Source organism: Macaca thibetana, chromosome 9 (genome assembly GCF_024542745.1).
Source record: "Macaca thibetana thibetana isolate TM-01 chromosome 9, ASM2454274v1, whole genome shotgun sequence".
In the NCBI taxonomy this organism is placed as follows: domain Eukaryota; kingdom Metazoa; phylum Chordata; class Mammalia; order Primates; family Cercopithecidae; genus Macaca; species Macaca thibetana.
Window position 1 is genome coordinate 43,686,585 of NC_065586.1, and position 21,039 is coordinate 43,707,623.

Below are 21,039 nucleotides of genomic sequence, written 5' to 3' on the forward strand. Positions count from 1 at the left end.
GAATTAGCTTTAACTGGTGATTATTGGAACAAAAAATAAACACCTTCCTCTTATACAGAGAGACACAAACACTTAATGTACTGAAAATTATCCTAAAAGCATGTAGAATAAAGTAACACTTATTCAAGGAAATCCAAATCTTGGTAAGAACAGTGAGTCAGACTCTTCAGCCACAACACACTCCCCCCTCCCTCCCATTTCAGTGGGTGCAGCCAAGAAAACAGAGCTCCGTCTCCCTCAGCTCCCTGTCCAGAGGTATGGTACCTCACAGGGAGGGGCAAGATGCCAGCATTTCTTATCCCTGCAGCTCCAAGTGGCAAGAGCTAAATTCATGAAGTTAAAAACTATGACAAGGAAAAAATGCACGAAAGGGGTTCAATAGTAGATTTGAACTGGCAGAAGAAATTGTCAGCCAACTGGCAGATAGAGTAAGAGAGAGATGCTTTCCAAAGAACAGAGAATGAAAATGAAAAATGAGCAAAACCCCAGAGAAATGTGAAGCACCATTATATGCACCATTGAAGACCATTAAGTGTGCATGTAATGGGATTACAAGAAGGACAGAAGAAAAAGAAAATATTTAAAGATATAATGACTGAAAACTCTCCAAATTGATTGAAAAACATCTAGGAAGCTTAGTGAACTCCCAGCATGATAAATGCAGAGGGATTCACAGACACATCATAGTAAAAAATGCTGGAAACAAAGATGAGAAAACCTTGAAAGTAGTGAGTGAAAAAAAGATACATCACTTAGGGAACAAAATTAATACTTGACTTCTCAGAAGAAATAATGGAGGCCAGAGGGCAGGTATAACAGTCAGAGTGCTCGAAGGAAAAGAAGTGTCAACCAAGAATCCTATATCCAGCAAATGTATTATTCAAAAATGAAAGTGAAATAAAGACTTTTCCAGATAAACAAAAACAGAAAAATTGTTGTTAACCAACCTGCCTAATAAGTATTAAAGGAAGTTCTTTAGGCTGAAAGCAAATGAAGAGCACCAGTAAAAGCAATTATATAATTATAAAAGTCACATAAATGCATATTTTTCTCCTCTCAACTGATTCAAAATGCAGCTGTATCAAATAATATGTATGTAATGTATTGGTCTATAACATTCAGAAATGTCATATATATAACATTTGTCAAAACAGCACAAAGGAGGTGGCTGAGAGCAAAGCTGTAATAGACTAATGAAATGGCAGATGGTAAAATAATAATTATAACAATGTATTGGATTTGTAACATTAATGGATACAGTATGTATACCTAAAATATCACAAAAAGGGGGAAAGGGAATATAGCTATATAGGAGGAAAGCTTCTATATATTATTGGACTTAAGCTTGTGTAATTCTACTAGATTCTGATAAGATGTATATGGTAAATGCTAGAGCAACCACTAAGAAAATAACTCCAGAAATGTAGTTGAAAAATTATTAATAAAATTAAAATACTACCTTAGAAAATACTCACTTGATGCAAAAGGCAATAGTAAAAGAGAATGAAAAGAACACAATAGATAATAGAAAACAAAGTAATGTGTATTCAACTTATCAATAATAAATGTTAATTTAATCAGGCAGAGACTGTCAGATTGGATTAAAAATGCATTCCAACTCTGTGTTATCTATGGGAGACACACTTTAGGTTCAAAGACACAGATAGATTAAAAGTAAAAGGATAGAAAGAGAAATAGTCCAAACAATTGCCACAAAAGAGCTGGACTGGCTGTACTAGTGTCAGACAAAGTAGATCTTAAGACAAAAATGCTCCTAGAGATAGAGACATTTTATAATGATAAAAAGGTTAACTCATCAAAAAAAAAAAATAACAGTTGTAAACATATATATGAACTTAATAACAGTATCAAAACACAGAAAGCAAAAACTGACAGAAATGAAAAAAGAAAATGGCCATAATAGTAACTGGAGACTCCAATAACCTATTTTCAATAATGGACAGAACTAGACAGAAGGTTAATGAAATAGAAGACTTGACCAACACTATAAACCAACTAGGCCCTAACAGACATCTATAGAACACTTTACCCAAGCACTACAGCATATACATTCTCAAATGCTCATGGAACATTCTTCAGGATAGGCCTTATGCTAGACCATGAAACTTCAATACGTTTAAAAGGATAGAAATAATACAAAGAGCATTTTGTGGTCATAATCACAGGATTAAATTAGAAATAAAAAATGGGAACATTTGAAGAACTCACAATTAGGAAATTGAACAACACACTATTAAATAACCAATACACTAAAGAAGAAAACAAGAAGGTAATCAGAAAGCACTTTGAGACTAACGAAAATTAGGACACAAGTGAACTGTACAGATGCAGCTAAAAAAGTGCTTAGAGGGAAATTTATAGGTGTAAATGCCTGTATTAAGAAGGAAGAAATAAAGCAGTAACCTTCCTTCCACCTTGAGTCATTGAAGAAAGAAAAACTAAACCTAAAGCAAGCAGAAGGAAGGAAATAATAGAGTAGAAATTAATGAAACAATAGAAAAACAATAGAGAAAATATTACTAGAAACTGGTTATTTGAAAAGATCAATAAATATGACAAATATTTCACTAGATTGACCAATAAAAAGGCAATACTCAAATTACTAGGATATAATGTGAAATAATAGACACTACTAACAACCTTACAGAAATGGGCAATCTGAATAGACCTATCACTAGTGAGCAGATTAAACCAGCAATCAGAAAATTGCCCACGAAGAATAGCCCAGGCACAGACAGTTTTACCCCTGCGTTCTACCAAACAATCAAAGAAATGCTAATAGCAATTATTCTCAAACTCTTTCAAGAAATAGGAGGGAATACTTCCCAGTATTGCCCTGATAACAAAACCACTCAAAGATATCACAGGAAAACTGCAGACCAATGTGTCTTATGAAATACATGCAAAAATCCTCAACTAAATGCTACAAACCAAATCCAGCAACATATAAAAAGAATTATACACCGTCACCAAGTAGGATTTATCCCAGGGATATAAGATTGGCTTAACATGTGAAAATCAATGTAATACGTATGTCAATGTAATTTTTAAAAGTCATCTCTACTGATGAAAAAAAAAGGTGCATTTGAATAAATCCAACACCCTTTCATGATAAAAATGGTTGAAAAACAAGGAATGGAAGGAAACTACCTTAACCTGATAAAGAGCATCTATGAAAAATCTACAGCTGTCTTTATACTTAATGGTGAAAAACAATGCTTTCTCACTAAGATTAGAAATAGGACAAGGATGCCCATTATCACACTTCTATTTAACATTGTACTGGAGGTTCTAGCCATTACAATTATACAAGAAGAAAAAAAGTGTGGAAAGGAAGAAGAAAAACTTTGTTCGCAAATAACATGATCTTGTATGTAGAAAATTCTAGGGAATCCGCTAAAAAAAAACTATTGAAGCTAATAAATGAGTTCAACAAGATGGGAGGATACAACATCAGTATTTAAAAATCAATTGTATTTCTACACACTTGCAGTGAATAATCAAAAATGAAATTAAGAATATTCATAATAGCATAAAAAAGAATAAGGTGCTTAACATATTTAACAAAAAGTGCAAAACTTATACTCTGAAAACTACAAAACATTGCAGAAAGCAATTAAAGAAGACATAAATAAGTGGAAAAACATCCCATGTTTGTGGATCAGAAGAGTATAATGCTGTTGAGATGACAGTATTCCTCAAACTTATCTACAGATCCAGCATAATCTCTGTCAGAATTTCTGCTGATTTCTTTGCAGCAATTGACAAGCTGATGCTAAGAGTTATACGAAATTGCAAGGAACCCAGAATAGCCAAAGAAATCCTGAAAAAGAATAAAGTAGAAAAACTCACATTTCCTCATTTTGAATTACAAAACAACAGTAATTACGAAGTGTGTTACTGGCACAAGCATAGACATAGATCATTGTATTTTTTAAAAATGGTGATTCCAGAAATAAATGCAAACATCTGTAGTCAACTGATTTTCAGCAAAGGTGCCAAGTCCATCCAGTGGGGAAAGAACAGTCTTTTCAACAAATGATGCTGGGACAAGTGGATAGTCATGTGCAAAAGAATAAAGCTGAACGCTTACCTTACATTATACTTAAAAAGTTGGCTGGGTATGATGGCTCATGTCTGGAGTCTTAGCACTTTGGGAGGCAAATGGGCAGATTGCCTGAGTTCAGGAGTTTCAGACCAGCCTGGGCAACATGGCAAAGTCATGTCTCTACAGAAAAAAAAAATTAGCTGGTCATGGTCATGTGCGTCTGTAGTCCCAGCTACTCAGGAGGCTATGGTGAGAGGATCACTTGAGCCCAGGAGGTCGAGGTTGTAGTGAGCCATGAGCATGCCACTGTACTCCAGCCTGGGTGACAGAGCAAGACCCTATCTCAAAAAAAAAAAAAAAAAAAAAAAAAAGTAGATGAAAGAGGCGAGGCGTGGTGGCTCACGCCTGTAATCCCAGCACTTTGGGAGGCCGAGGTGGGTAGATCACAAAGTCAGGAGTTTGAGACCAGCCTGACCAATATGGTGAAACCCCATCTCTACTAAAAATACAAAAATTAGCTGGGCATGATGGCATGCGCCTGTAGTCCCAGCTACTTGGGAGGCTGAGGCAGAAGAATCACTTGAACCAGAAGAATCACTTGAACCCAGGAGCCGAGATTGTGCCACTGCACTCCAGCCTGGGTGACAGAGTGAGACTCTGTCTAAAAAAAAAAAAAAAAAAAAAAAAAAAAAAAAAAAAAGATGAAAGACCTAACTGTCAAAGCAAAATCTATAAAACTCTTAGAAGAAAATGGGTAAATCTTCATGAACTTGGGCTTGGCAAAGCATTCTTAGATATGACATTAAAAACACAAGCAGCAAAAGAAAAAAGAGAATTTGGACTTCATTGACATTTAAAGCTTCTGTGCTTTGAAGGATACCATCAAGAAAGGGAAGAGACAACCCACAGAATTGGAGAAAATATTTGTGAATCATACTAATAAAGACTCAGAAATAACTTTAAAAATGGACAGAGGATCTGATTAGACATTTTCCCAAATAAATAAAAATGGCCAAGAAGCACATGAAAAGATGCTCAACATCATTAGTCATCAGGGAAGTGCAAAGCAAAACCACAATGAGATACCACTTCACACCCACTAAGTTGGCTAAAATAATAAAAAAGTAACAAGTGTTGAGATTGTAGAGAAGTTGGAAGCCACGGATACTGCTGGTGAGAATGTAAAATGGTGCAGCCACTTTAGAAAACAGTTGCAATTTCTCAAATGATTAAACACAGAGCTAGCCTATGACCTAGAAATTCTTCTCCTAGGTATATAACCAAGTGAAGACATACGTCCACACAGAAACTTGTATATGAATGTCTCTAGCAGCATTGTTCATAATAGTAAAAAAATGGAAACAGCTCAAATATACATCAATAGGTGAATGGATTTTAAAATGCAGTATATCTATACAATGGAATATTATTCAGCCCCAAAAAGCAGTGAAGGACTGATACATGCTACAACACTAACGAACCTCTAAAATTTTCTGCTAAGTGAAAAAGCCATAAAAGACCACATGCTATGATCCCATCCATATAAAAGTCCAGAATAGGGAAATCTATAGAAATAGGAGGTTAGTGGTTGCTTAAAGAAAAAGTGGTAAGTAGGTTGCGTAAAGGGTCATAAGTGAGGACAATAGTTAAAAAGTTGGGGGTTTGGAGGTGTTTTTAGGTTTTCAGGTGATGAAAATGTAAAATTGAGGTGGTGATGGTTGCATATATCTTTGAATATACTAAAAGCTACTGAATTGTACTACTGAAATAAATTGAGTTATATGGTATATGAATTATATGTCAGTACAGTTGTTAATACATAATTAACATAAGGTGCAAGATAAATTGGGAGCTTAACAAAAAGACAACGCAATTAAAAATGCTTAAAGAATCTGAATAGACATTTCCCAAAGAAGATATACAAATGGCCAAAAAGCACATGAAAAGATGCTTGATATCATTAGTCTTTAGGGAAATGCAAGTCAAAACCGTGATGAAATACCACTTAACAGTCACTAGCATGACTATAATAAAATATTTTAAACTCAGTAACAAGTGTTGACAAGGACATGGATAAGCAAACGCTTATACATTGCTGGTGAGAATGTAAAATGGTGCAACCACTGTGAAAAACAGTTTGGTGGTTCCTCAAAAAGTTAAACATAGAATTATCATATGATCCAACAGTTATACTTTGTGGAATATTCCACAAACTGAAAACTGGTGCTCAAACAGATACTTGTTTGTGAATATTCATAGTAGCACTATTCATAATAGTCAAAATGTGGAAACAGTTGCAGCATCCATTGACAGATGAATGCGTAAACAAAATGTGGTATATCTATACAGTGGAATATTACTCAGCCACAAAAGGAATGAAATACTGATGCAACAACATGTATGACACAAAAGATAGCATATATTGTATGATTCCATTTATATAAAATACACAGAACAGGAAATTCTGTAGACAGAAAGCAGATGAATGGTTGTCAGAGGCTGGGGGTGGGGAGGGGGAATGGGGAGTGATTTCTTAATAGGTATAGGGTTCTTTTATGGGGTAATGAAAGTGCTTTGGAACTAGATGGAAGTGGTGATTGCACAACATTGTGAATGTACTAAAGGCTGCTGATTTGTACACTTTAAAAAATACCTTCAGGTGTTCCGTGTTGCTTTCAGTTAATTTTGGTAAGATTTTTCTAGAAAATTGTTTATTTTGTCTCTTTTAAAAGTTGTTCCTTTGTGGATATCATCTGTTTGTCATTGGTGTTCTGCAGTTTCATTCTGATTTATGTGATTTTTTTTCCCCTTCTGGTTCAGTCCTCAGAGATATGTGGATTTATTACACTCCTGTATGGAGTGTGTGCTTCTTGAATTTAAGGATTCATGTCCTTCAACAGTTCTGGAAGACTGTAGCCATTATTTCTTTGAATACTGCCTCTCCTCATTTGCTTTCACCCTTCTGGAAGTTTTTATTTCTAACTTTCTGGTTAGGCTATCCATTGACTTTTTTTTTTTTTTTTTTGAGACATAGTTTCACTTTTGCCCAGGTTGAAGTGCAGTGGCATGATCATAGCTCTGATCATAGCTCACTGCAAACTTTTGACCATAGCTCACTGCAACCTCAAACTCCTGGGCTCAAGTGATCAGCCTCCCAAGAGGCTGGGGCTACAGGCAGGTGCCACCATACCTGGCTGAAGTTTGAAAAGTTTTTCAGAGGGACAGAGTCTTGCTGTGTCACTTAGGCCAGTCTTGAATTCTTGGCCTCAAGTGATCCTCTTGCTTTGGCCTCCCAAAGCACTGGTATGACAGGCATGAGGCACTGTGCCCAGCCTGAATTTTTAATTTTATAATTATAATGTTGATTTCTAAAATTGCTTCTTTCTCCCCTCTAAGCTTCCCGATTTTGTCTTACAATGCTTTTTTCTTATTTTTTCTTCTTGTGGCTATAATAATTTTAAACACCACTGTTTCATAGTCTTCATCGGATTACTGCACTGGCTGCAGGTCTTGCTGTTGATCCTGCTCTTTGTGGTGTCTGCTGGCTCTCTCCCTCACAGTAAATTGGTTTTTTGTGTGTGTGTGACTCTTGTGTGTGTAAAGATGGGTGAGTCATCTTCAAAGGGGCTTTCTCACCAGCATGGTTTTTGTATGTGCTTGTGTCTCATGGGTATTATCAGCCTGGGACCAATTTTTTTCTGTTAATTTCTTAACTTTCAATGTTATGTTTTAGCAAAGAGACTGGCAGCATTTTGCCCCTGCCCTAGAGATTTGTGGAACTTTGAACCTGAGAGAGATGATTTAGGGTATCTAGCAGAAGAAATTTCCAAGCAGCAAAGCATTCAAGAGATGACTTGGGTGCTGTTAAAGGCATTTAGTTTTATAAGGGAAGCAGTGCATGAAAGTTTGGAAAATTTGCAGTCTGACAATGTGATAGAAAAGAAAAACCCATTTTCTGAGGAGAAATTCAAGTTGGCTGCAGAAATTTGCATAAGTAATGAAGAGCCAAATGTCAATCAAGGACGATGGGGGAAAATGTCTCAAGGACATGTCAGAGGTCTTCACAGCAGCCCCTCCCATCACAGGCCTGAAGGCCTAGGAGGAAAAAGTGGTTTCATGGGCTGGGTCCAGGGTCCCCCAGCTGTGTGCAGCCTAGGGACTTGGTGTCCTGCATCCCAGCTGCTCCAGCTGTCACAGAAAGGGGCCAACATAGAGCTCAGGCCGTGGCTTCAGATGGTGCAAGCCCCAAGCCTTGATAGTTTCCACATAGTGTTGAGCCTGAGGGTGCACAGAAGACAAGAATTGAGGTTTGGGAACCTCCGGAACCTAGATTTCAGAAGATGGATGGAAACGCCTAGATGCCCAGGCAGAAGTTTGCTGCAGGGGCAGGGTTCTCATGGAGAACTTTTGCTAGGGCAGTGCAGAAGGGAAATGTGGGGTCAGGGCCCCCATACAGAGTCCCTACTGGGGCATCACTTACTGGAGCTGTAAGAAGAGGGCCACCACCCACCAGACCCCAGAATGGTAGATGCACCAACAGTTTGCACCGTGCACCTGGAAAAGCCTCAGACGATGGCAGCCTGTGAAAGCAGCTGGGCAGGAGTCTGTACCCTGCAAAGCCACAAGGGTGGAGCTTCCCAAGACCATGGGAACCTACTTTTTACATCAGCGTAACCTGGATGTGAGACCTGGAGTCAAAGGAGATCATTTTGGGGCTTTAAAAGTTGACTGCCCTGCTGGATTTTGGATGCATGGGTCCTGAAACCCCTTTGTTTTGGCCAATTTCTCCCATTTGGAATGGCTGTATTTACCCAATACCTGTACCTCCATTGTATCTAGGAAGTAACTAGCTTGCTTTTGATTTTACAGGCTCATAGGCAGAAGGGACTTTCCTTGTCTTAGATGAGACTTTGGACTGTTGACTTTTGGGTTAATGCTGAAATGAGTTAAGACTTTGGGGGACTGTTGGGAAGGCACGATTGGTTTTGTAATGTGAGGACATGAGATTTGGAGGGGTCGGGGCAGAATGATATGGTTTGGCTGTGTCCCCACCCAAATCTCGCATTGTAGCTCCCAGAATTCCCACGTGTTGTGGGAGGGACCTAGTGGGAAGTAATTGAATCATGGGGGCTGGTCTTTCCCATGCTATTCTTGTGATAGTGAATAAATTTCATGAGATCTGATGGGTTTATCAGGGTTTTCCACTTTTGCTACTTTTTCATTTTCTCTTGCCACTGCCATGTAAGAAGTGCCTTTTTGCCTGCCGCCATGATTCTGAGGCCTCCCCAGCCATGTGGAACTGTAAGTCCAGTTAAATCTCTTTTTCTTTCCAGTCTCAGGTTGTCTTTATCAGCAGGGTGAAAACAGACTAATGTACTCCCCTTCTAAAGTTGATGTGTGTTGGTCTCCGGGCGTGCTTCATTCACTGACCATGCCTTTCTGGCCGTCGCTGTCCCTGGTTTCCACACTGGATCTGCAGTGTGGTTGGATCTGCAACCAACCTCAGATCAAGAATACTTTTTTAGAAAATAACAATACAATAAAATATAATACAAACAAAAAACAATACAGTATGACAACTATTTGCATAGCATTTACATTGTATTAGGTATTGCAAGTAGTCTTTAAATGATGTAAAGTACACAGGAGGATGTGCCTATGTTAAATTCACATGTGTCCTGTTCTCAAATGGTTATTTAAATTTTGACTTTAACTTAATTTTTTTTTTTTTTTTTTTTTAATATTTTTAAGACTGTTTCCATGTTTTTCTTCCCTTTGTTCACTTTGATCTCATGCTGGAGATTTGTCTCTCTTATTAGCCTCTTCAAAAAAATCAGCTTTTTATTATTTATTTGATTACTCTGTTGTTAACTTTCTAACAGACCTCAGGTGCTCAGAACCAGATAAGCCAGAATTCTTGGCAGAAGAGGCTCCCCGTCATCCTGTCATGCCTGTTTTATTTTGGTTGTGCCTGTACTAGTAAGCACCCATGAACCCACTGCCCAGCATAAGAGAAAGGACACCCCAATAACTCACAGTTACCTGTTTATTCCTCTCCTCTCCTCCACCTTTCTTCCACAGCTAGTAAACACTATTCTCAGCTTTGTACTATTTCCTTGCTTCTATGTTTGTGTATACCTAGAATAACATTATTTTTAGTTGTTCTTAATGTAATCAAAAGGGATCTTGCTCTACTTAATATTCTGAGACTTCGTTTTTAAAGTCAGTGTTATACTGGTGTGTTTTATCCACATTATGGCATGTAGCTATATATTTCAGTCCATTTTCACGCTGCTGATAAAGACATACCTGAGACTGGGCAATTTATAAATAAAAATAAGTTTAATGGACTCAGTTCCACGTGACTGGGGAGGCTTCACAATCACGGTGGAAGGCAAGGGAAGAACAAAGATATGTCTTGTATGGCAGCAGGCGAGAGAGAATGAGAACCAAGCAAAAGGAGTTTCCCCTTATAAAACCATCGGATCTCCTGAGGCTTATTCACTACCACAAGAACAGCATGGGGGAAACCACCCGCCATGATTCAATCATCTCTCACCGGGTGCCTCCTACAACAGGTGGGAATTACGGGAACTACAATTCAAGATGAAATTTGGTGAGGACACAGCCAAACCGTATCACTGTACTTTTTTTTATGTTTCACCATGGTATGATAGGCCATTTTGTAAATATTCCACAATTTATCTATTCTCTCTTACCTGGTTCTAATTTCTAATTTCCTATGTGATTTCTTATTGAAAGGCACTCAGTTATCTCAGGTGTTTTCCATTATAAATACTGCAGCTATTAACACTCTGATATATGCCTCCCGGTACATGTGAGTGAGGTTGTCTCTTGGACATAGAGCCAAGAATGGAATTGTACCCATTGTGCCAACTATCACACTTTATAAGAAATCCTGCTGATTTGTATCCTTTCCAATATGTAATGCTATCAGACTTCAATTTTTGTAGACCATATGAGTTTAAAATCTCATTTTGACCTTTATTTGATTTTCTTTATGTCTAATGGTTTCAGACATTTCTTCATGTGTGTTTCCTTTTCAGTTATTTTTCCTGTTTATTTTTATTGGCTTGTTTGTCCTTCTCTTATTGATTTGTAGGGGTTCTTTGTATTCTTGATTCAGATTCAGCATAGATTATGTAAATATTATCTCCAAGTTTCTAATGTGTCTTTCTGTTTCGCTAAGGTATTTGTTGATGAGCTTACTTTTTTACATATAGTCAAATTTATCAATCTTTTATTTTATTGCTAGTGTTTGCTGTGTCTTTTTAAAAAAGTCTTTTCCTACTCTACATTTGGAAAGATTTTTACCTGTATTTCCTACTGAAATTTTTAATTTTGTCATTTAATTACTTAATACAGCTAGAATTAATTTTTAAGCATAGAGAGAGGTAGAGGTTCAATTTCATTTGTTTCACCAATGAATATGACATCATTTTCTTCCTTTGGTGGCTTTGGAATTTAGTCTGTTAATTCTTCAAATAATAATTTGAGCTGGACCCTTGTTTCATAGTTTTTTAGTCTTCCTTGCTTTTTTTTTTTTTTTTTTTTTTTTTTTTTTTGCTTTCTTTCTTTTGAAACAGTCTGATTTTGTCGCCCAGGCTGGAGTACAGTAGCACGATCTCAGCTCACTGCAACCTCTGCCTCCCAGGTTCAAGTGATTCTCCTGCCTCAGCCTCCTGAGTAGCTGGGATGACAGGCGCCTGCCACCACGCCAAGCTAATTTTTGTATTTTTAGTAGAGATGGGGTTTCACCGTGTTGGCCAGGCTGGTCTTGAACTCCTGACCTCAAGTGATCACCCGCCTCAGTCTTCCAAAGTGCTGAGATTACAGGCATGAGCCACTATGCCCTGCCCTCTTGCTTTTTAATACTTGCATTTAAAGCTATAACTTTCCCTCTGAGTACCACTTTAGGTTCATCCTATAGTTTTTATATGCTATGCAGTCATCATTATTTGGTTCTAATTTCTAATTTTCAGTATGGTTTCTTCTTCAATTCATAAGCTATTTAAAGTGTGGAATTTTCAAATACATTTGCAAGGTTGACTGTCTTCTGTAATTAATTTTGAATGCCATTTCACTGTGGTCAGAGACTGTGCTGTGCGTGGGATCGGCGGTTTTGGTGTTTGTTGCGGCCAGTTTTGTTGTTTAGCAGCTGATTAGATTGTGCTGATTGTTGGGTGTTCTGTGACTGTTTATTAGGTCAAGTGTGTAAACTGGGCTGCTTAAATTTTCTGTGTCCTTGCTAATCTTTATTTTCCCTGCTTAATCTATCAATTACTGAGTGAAGGTATGTGAACTTTTCCATTATTATATGGATTTTAAAATTTCTCTTTATAAATCTATGAATTTTTGCTTTTTCTTTTTTAAGGCTATATTGTTAGAAACATACAGATTCTGGATTTTAAAAATATCTTTATGGTGAATTTTCATTGTCATATGTGATAGAAGTTATTCCTATAATCACATGATAACTTCTGTCACCCTAATAATGCTTTTTGTCTTGTTTATTTTGTCTAATGTAAGTATAGCTATAACTGCTCTCTTTTGATTTATATTTGCCTAGTATGTTTTTTCCATTTATCATTTTACAAATAATTTTCATCAGAATGCAAATAATTTTCATCAGTATACAAACATAGTCAATGTATAACTGAGATTACTAATAAATTTGGATTTATTTCTGTCATTGTGTGTGTGTTGTATTTATTATCATGCTTTGTTTCATCTTTAACTTTACTTTCCTCTCCTGTCTTCTATGATTTTTTTTTAAAATATTGATCACTTTTTAAAAATTGACAAATAATTGTACATTTATGCGGTACAGAATGATATTTTGATACAATGTGCAATGATCAAATCAAGATAATTAGCATATCCATCACCTCAAAATTTTATCATTTTTTATGCCAGAAACATTCAAACTTCTCTTTTCTAGCTATTTTTTAAATATATATATATATATATTTTTGGCCGGGCGCGGTGGCTCAAGCCTGTAATCCCAGCACTTTGGGAGGCCGAGACGGGCGGATCATGAGGTCAGGAGATCGAGACCATCCTGGCTAACACGGTGAAACCCCGTCTCTACTAAAAATACAAAAACTTAGCCGGGCGAGGTGGCAGGCGCCTGTAGTCCCAGCTACTCGGGAGGCTGAGGCAGGAGAATGGCGTGAACCCGGGAGGCGGAGCTTGCAGTGAGCTGAGATCCGGCCACTGCACTCCGAACTGGTGTGAGTTGGTATTCCTCATCGTGGTTTGATGATGCATTGCTCTGGGATGGCACCAGTGGTGATGTGCATTTTTTCTGTGTCTGTTGGCTGTATGAATGTCCATCTTTTGGATAAGTCTGTTCATATCCTGGGTGACAGAGCGAGACTCCGTCTCAAAAAAAAAAAAAAAAAAAAAAAAAAATATATATATATATATATATATATTTTTATTATTATTATACTTTAAGTTCTAGGGTACATGTGCATAATGTGCAGGTTTGTTACATATGTATATTTGTGCCATGTTGGTGTGCTGCACCCATCAACTCGTCAGCACCCATCAACTCGTCATTTACATCAGGTATAACTCCCAATGCAATCCCTCCCCCCTCCCCCCTCCCCATGATAGGCCCCGGTGTGTGACGTTCCCCTTCCCGAGTCCAAGTGATCTCATTATTCAGTTCCCACCTATGAGTGAGAACATGCGGTGTTTGGTTTTCTGTTCTTGTGAAAGTTTGCTGAGAATGATGGTTTCCAGCTGCATCCATGTCCCTACAAAGGACACAAGCTCATCCTTTTTTATGGCTGCATAGTATTCCATGGTGTATATGTGCCACATATTCTTAATCCAGTCTGTCACTAATGGACATTTGGGTTGATTCCAAGTCTTTGCTATTGTGAATAGTGCCACAATAAACATACGTGTGTATGTGTCTTTATAGCAGCATGATTTATAATCCTTTGGGTATATACCCAGTAATGGGATGGCTGGGTCATATGGTACTTCTAGCTCTAGATCCTTGAGGAATCGCCATACTGTTTTCCATAATGGTTGAACTAGTTTACAATCCCACCAACAGTGTAAAAGTGTTCCTATTTCTCCACATCCTCTCCAGCACCTGTTGTTTCATGACTTTTTAATGATTGCCATTCTAACTGGTGTGAGATGGTATCTCATTGTGGTTTTGATGTGCATTTCTCTGATGGCCAGTGATGATGAGCATTTTTTTCATGTGTCTGTTGGCTGTATGAATGTCCTCTTTTGAGAAATGTCTGTTCATATCCTTTGCCCACTTTTCGATGGGGTTGTTTGTTTTTTTCTTGTAAGTTTGTTTGAGTTCTTTATAGGTTCTGGATATTAGCCCTTTGTCAGATGAGTAGATTGCAAAAATTTTCTCCCATTCTGTAGGTTGCCTGTTCACTCTGATGGTAGTTTCTTTTGCTGTGCAGAAGCTCTTTAGTTTAATTAGATCCCATTTGTCAATTTTGGCTTTTGTTGCCATTGCTTTTGGTGTTTTAGACATGAAGTCCTTGCCCATGCCTATGTCCTGAATGGTATTACCTAGGTTTTCTTCTAGGGTTTTTATGGTATTAGATCTAACATTTAAGTCTCTAATCCATCTTGAATTAATTTTCGTATAAGGAGTAAAGAAAGGATCCAGTTTCAGCTTTCTACTTATGGCTAGCCAATTTTCCCAGCACCATTTATTAAATAGGGAATCCTTTCCCCATTTCTTGTTTTTCTCAGGTTTGTCAAAGATCAGATGGCTGTACATGTGTGGTATTATTTCTGAGGACTCTGTTCTGTTCCATTGGTCTATATCTCTGTTTTGGTACCAGTACCATGCTGTTTTGGTTACTGTAGCCTTGTAGTATAGTTTGAAGTCAGGTAGCGTGATGCCTCCAGCTTTGTTCTTTTGACTTAGGATTGTCTTGGCAATGCAGGCTCTTTTTTGGTTCCACATGAACTTTAAAGCAGTTTTTTCCAATTCTGTGAAGAAACTCATTGGTAGCTTGATGGGGATGGCATTGAATCTATAAATAACCTTGGGCAGTATGGCCATTTTCATGATATTGATTCTTCCTATCCATGAGCATGGTATGTTCTTCCATTTGTTTGTGTCCTCTTTTATTTCACTGAGCAGTGGTTTGTAGTTCTCCTTGAAGAGGTCCTTTACATCCCTTGTAAGTTGGATTCCTAGATATTTTATTCTCTTTGAAGCAATTGTGAATGGAAGTTCATTCATGATTTGGCTCTCTGTTTGTCTATTACTGGTGTATAAGAATGCTTGTGATTTTTGCACATTAATTTTGTATCCTGAGACTTTGCTGAAGTTTCTTATCAGCTTAAGGAGATTTTGGGCTGAGACAGTGGGGTTTTCTAAATATACAATCATGTCATCTGCAAACAGGGACAATTTGACTTCTTTTCCTAACTGAATACCCTTGATTTCTTTCTCTTGCCTGATTGCCCTGGCCAGAACTTCCAACACTATGTTGAATAGGAGTGGTGAGAGAGGGCATCCCTGTCTTGTGCCAGTTTTCAAAGGGAATTTTTCCAGTTTTTGCCCATTCAGTATGATATTGGCTAATTTTTTTTTTTTTTTAAGATGGAGTTTTGCTCTTGTTGCCCAGGCTGGAGTGCAGTGGTGTGATCTCAGCTCACTGCAACCTCTGCCTCCCGGGTTCAAGCAGTTCTCCTGCCTCAGCTTTGTGAGTAGCTGGGATTACAGGCATCTGCCACCATGCCCGGCTAATTTTTTGTATTTTTTTAGTAGCGATGTTTTGGCAAGGCTGGTCTTGAACTCCTGACCTCATGTGATCTACCTGACCCACCTTCCCAAAGTGTTGGGATTACAGGCATGAACCACCACACCCAGCCCTGACTTCTATGAATTAATTGGACTTGTGTATTCCCTTTCCCTTTTTCACTGAAGTTACACAGTTTATTCCTAGTCTTTACAAATTTAATATGCACTTTTAAAGCTGGTATTTTCATCTTCTTTCCCCAGAATAAAAGAACCACAGAACTCCTTAACTATTATTATTGTATCTTTCCCTCAACTTTCATGCTCTGTTGTCTTAATTTTAGGTCCACCCTGTTTCTAATGATCCCCATTCATCATTAGTGTTGTTTCACACAGTTTGTGGTCATGAGGTTTAGATTTCCCTGCATGTTTATTACTTTTCCTGCTTGTTGCATCTTACTCTGTCTTTGTTTCTGAAGTATGTTCTTCACTAGTTCTCTCAGCATGTGTATGTGTGTGTGTGTGGGTGCTCTATTTGAATGAAAATCACTTCATTTCACTCTCACTCTGGAATGCTTGTTGAACAGGGCATGGAATGTTCAGTTAAAAGTTGTTTGTTTCCAGCACATTGAAGACGTGATTCTCTTTTCTTCAGGCCTCTTCTATTGCACTTTAGGCGTCTGTGGTCAGTCAAGCAGATACTGGTTGCTAGGTTATTGGTCTTTTCTCCCTGGTTGCTAACTAGATTTTCTCTTTGTCTTTGACATTTTATGATTTTTATTGAGGTATATCCATGCATTCCTTTTTTTTTTCTAAGTCAGTCTTGCTCTGTCGCCGAGTGTGAAGTGCAGCGGCACCATCTGGGCTCACTGCAACCTCTGCCTCCTGGGTTCAAGTGATTCTCCTGCCTTGGCCTCCTGAGTAGCTGGGACTATAGGTGCAAGCCACCATGCCTGGCTATTTTTTGTATTTTTAGTAGAGATGGGGTTTCACCATGTTGGCCAGGCTGGTCTTGAACTTCTGGCCTCAAGTGATTTGCCTGCCTCGGCCTCCCAAAATGTTGGGATTACAGGCATGAGCCACTGCACCCGGCCCATGTATTCATTTTTACTTTTTGTGCTCAGAACTACTTGTGCTTACTCAACCCAAGGATTTATATTTTAATAATTTCTTTAAAATGACAAATCTCTCAAATATGGCTTCTCCTCCTTCTTCATTCAGAAAGCTCTCCTTTCTGAATGCCCATCAGCTGTGTGTCAGCTCTTATTCTTTTCTCAAGTTTTTGAGCCCCTCAAGGTTTTTAATAAAATTATTTTTTTGCATCTCTGTGATGCATTCTAAGTGATTTCCTCAGAACTATCTTCCACTTCACTAATTCCCTTTTGCCCACTGTTTTAACCTCATTGATGAGTTTTGACTGAATGCATTATTACTATGAGGGCTGCCAAAGGATTTTCTGACTCCGTCACTCCTACATTTATTATCGGCATTTACTGGAAGGAAGAGCCACTCCTACTTATTTATTTACATCAGAATGGACTCATGGAATTTTGTTTTATTCACTAGATTATAATCCATTAGCCTCATCATTTATTTTGATGCTCAGATATTCCTGGTCTTGGCCAGGAGCTGCTGTGAGATAGTGCTGGTGGCCTTTTGACAGGCTCCCATTGCCTTTGTCCATGTCCTCACCTCCTGGCACAGCTCACTGTGTACGTTCCGTATCCTGGCTGGAATCAGACCTCCCTCTGAGGAGTCCTGTCCTTCTCTTCCTTCCTTCCTCCTCCTGATTTTAAACTCTTCATTCTGAAATAATTTCAAACTTATGTAACATTTGCAAGTCTGGCCCTTGTTGCAGTGGGGAATATTATTTAGAAGCCAATGAGCCCTTTTTGTGCACATTGCACTTGGAATATCATTTATATGATGTATTTATTTTAAATTTATCCTTGTGCACATAAGAATACTGGGTTTATCATAGTGCTACCAGGTGTCCATTTAAATTACACTTTTGGTTACCAAAGTGAGGCAATTGATAGAAAAATGTGAAGTCAATAGTAGACCTTAGATACAAAGATGGAGTGTGGATGAAATCAGAGAATGGGAATGAGTAAAACCAAGAAAACCTGAACCACATCGTGCTGGGCTTGGGTCTGAACACCAATGGGCTCTTTGGCATCCTTGCAAACCACTGAATGCCCAACCTTGGGAATGTTGGCTTGGGCTTTGAGAAGCAGCTCATCCATGCCAAGGCATATGAGTTTAATACTCTCAGCAAGCATATGAGGTTTACCAGTATTACTGCTATTGTACAGATGGGGAAACTGAGGCACAGAAGGCCAATCAATGAGGCGGGGCACCTTGGTGCTGTAGGAACTCAAGTTTATAATGGCAATCAGGGATATTGTTCTCTGGGTTCCTACTTTGTGGTATGGGATGTTAGATTGCACAAATTGGAGATTTTTTTCTATTGCTAATATTCAAAGATAAAATGTTTATTGGGGTTGTCTTTCCATTGCAAATGTGCACTGGCTTGGAAGCAATGACTTGATCATTCAGTTTTTCTGAAGGGGAATTGGTAGGTACAGTCATGTGTTGATTAATGATGGGGATACATTCCGAGAAATGAATCATTAGGTGATTTTGTTGGTGTGTGAACATCATTGAGTGTACTTACACAGACCTCGATGATATAGCCTACTACACACCCAGGCTACACACTTGTACAGGCTTTTGCTCTCCTGAGTACAGCAAGTGGTTGAAAACACAATGGTAAATATCTGTGTCTCTAACCATATCTAAACATAGAAGAGGTGCCGTAAAATTATGGTATTAGGGTAGGCTCAGTGTCTTATGCCCTATAAGCCCAGCACTCTGGGAGGCTGAGGCAGGTGGATGGCTTTGAGATTAGCTTGGCAACATAGCAAGACCCCATCTCTACTGAAAAAAAAATGAGCTAGACATAGTGTTGCACACCTGTAGTCCTAGCTACTTGGGAGGCTGGGTGGGAGAATCACTTGAGCCCTAAGCTGGGGTCAATTTGGTTCCTCTTATGTGGAATTGAATCAATTGTCATTTATACCAAGTCGTATGAATTTAATGTTCTCAGCAGGCGTAGGACATTTATACCATTATTATTACTATTATACAGCGAGGAAGACAAAGGTACACAAAGGTCCCTGAGCTGGTAAGAGCCTGAGCCAGAGTTTGAATCCAGGCAGTGTGGCTGCTGGCGTCCTGTTTAGCTCCTACCCATTTGGCACCTGGTGCAGAGTTAACACGGAGTAGCACACAGCTCGGTGCCTGACTCCTGGTTATGTTACTCGTGGCCATGAGGCAAAGAAAAGGTGGGACCACCTGGAAGGCAGGAGTCGTTCTTGGTTGGCCAGTAAAGCTTTGCCTGTGAGGCCAGGAGTGGTGTGCAAGGACTGGGGCACAGGCAGAGGGAGCTGGGGTGCAGGGCAGGGTCAAGTGTGGATGGTCATACTGAGCCCCCTCTGATGCTCTCCACTGCTGTGCAGCTGCCCTTGGGGCTGTAGCATCTGCCCCAGTGGGAGCCACCTCCAGACATCACCCCCAGCCAGCCCAGATGTCTGAGGAGTGTGAGACGCAAAGTGGACTTCCGGGACATTGGCCGAGTCTTCCCGCCACCCACCAAGCTACCAAGTCAATTACTGCAAGGGTCAATGTGTCTTCCCAGTGGGCCACAAGACCAATGCCTCCCATCACACCTCCCTCATGTCCTTCCTCTCTCACTTCAAGTGAACCCTGACATCTCCAACCCATCTTATGTCCCCAACAAGCTCCACTCCACCAGACTCCTTTACTTGGACTCACAGAAGATGGTCGTGCTGAGGCAGTGTGCAAACATGGCACTGGAGTGTGTGGCTGTGGTGACAGTCTCACCCTGGCATGAACTTCTCTTGACTTTTCATGACTGCTGAGTAGGGTGAGCAGTGAGAATGGTGTGGGAAGAAATGATATCCACTTGGGAGCTCAGAGCACCAGATCTCATTTAATGATGACATTGAGGTCCCTGTGTGATCTTGGGTGAGGTGTAGATTCTCCCTAAGCCTCGGTTTATCCATGCTGGAATGGTGCTAGCTGAGGGGAGGTATGGGGACCAGTTTAGGCGGGACTGTTGCCTCCTGTGTTATTCTATTCCATAAAAACTTACAGCTGGGTCCCCAGGGCAACACTGGCCCAGCACAGAGACAGCCCTTGGTATTTATTGAATGAATAATGAATGGATCAGAGGTTTCTCTTGTCATTCTTTTTCTTTTTAAGTTTTTTTTCACTTAAAGCCCAGTGTCATCATATCTAGCTATTCCTCTCACAAGGCTATGTCCTGTTTTTAAGGCAGGAGGAAGAGTTTTATAGCTTTATTACCTTCCCCAACCTCCTTCCCAGCTTAGGTACAGAAGTCCTGGTTTGAGGGCAGAGCATAAACTCTCCTGGCTGGCTGACTGGAGATGGTGGAACTGGTCAGCTTTAGCAGGTGATCAGCAGTGGCATTTATAAAGCTTAGGGAAGCAGGTCACTGGCAGAGCTGAGACCCTGCACAGCTGGAGGCCAGTGGCACCTGTGTTTCTGTACCACTGGGACAGAGTGGTGGAGGGAAAAACCTTTTTAATCTTCACTCTTCTTGACGACCCCCCTGGAGCCCAAGTGAGACCATTTGAGATCTAATGAAATCAGAACAAGAGCCCTGCCATGCCAGTAAGCTACCACTCTCAATCAGGTAGTGGAAATAGGACAATTTCCTATCATCCATTGTGGATGTGTGGTACTGCTTAGATTAAAGTGAAACAAACCCATCCATCCATCCATCCATCCATCCATCCATCCATCCAAATTATGGTGAAGACATTGAAGATGATGTTTATAGCAAGATGTTCAACAACATTGATTCAAAAAGCTGGTCACAGAAGTCTTCACAATATGATCCTATTTTTGTTTACAACTTTTTGCATAGAAAAAACACCAGCCAGAAATACATTACAGTCAACACTGGAAAGCTTTTCTCTTGTTAGTAAGATCTTGTGTGGTTTTTATTTTCTTCTTATTTAGCTATGTTTTCTACATTTTCTTCAGTGAAGATATATTAATTTTATTTAAAAGAAAAAACCCAACTGATTTAAAAAGAGAGCAGATGTGTTCTGTGTGTTCTTTGGATCTGACTGGGAGACAGGGGTGTCCACGGCGGGAA

General features: G+C 39.2%; 1 protein-coding gene across 1 annotated transcript in view; it reads right to left on the reverse strand.

Annotated features, from left to right (window-relative positions):
* LOC126963224 (mitochondrial import inner membrane translocase subunit Tim23) overlaps window positions 1-21,039 on the reverse strand; it is a 901,060-nt gene that overhangs the window by 823,502 nt on the left and 56,519 nt on the right. The window lies entirely within an intron of this gene.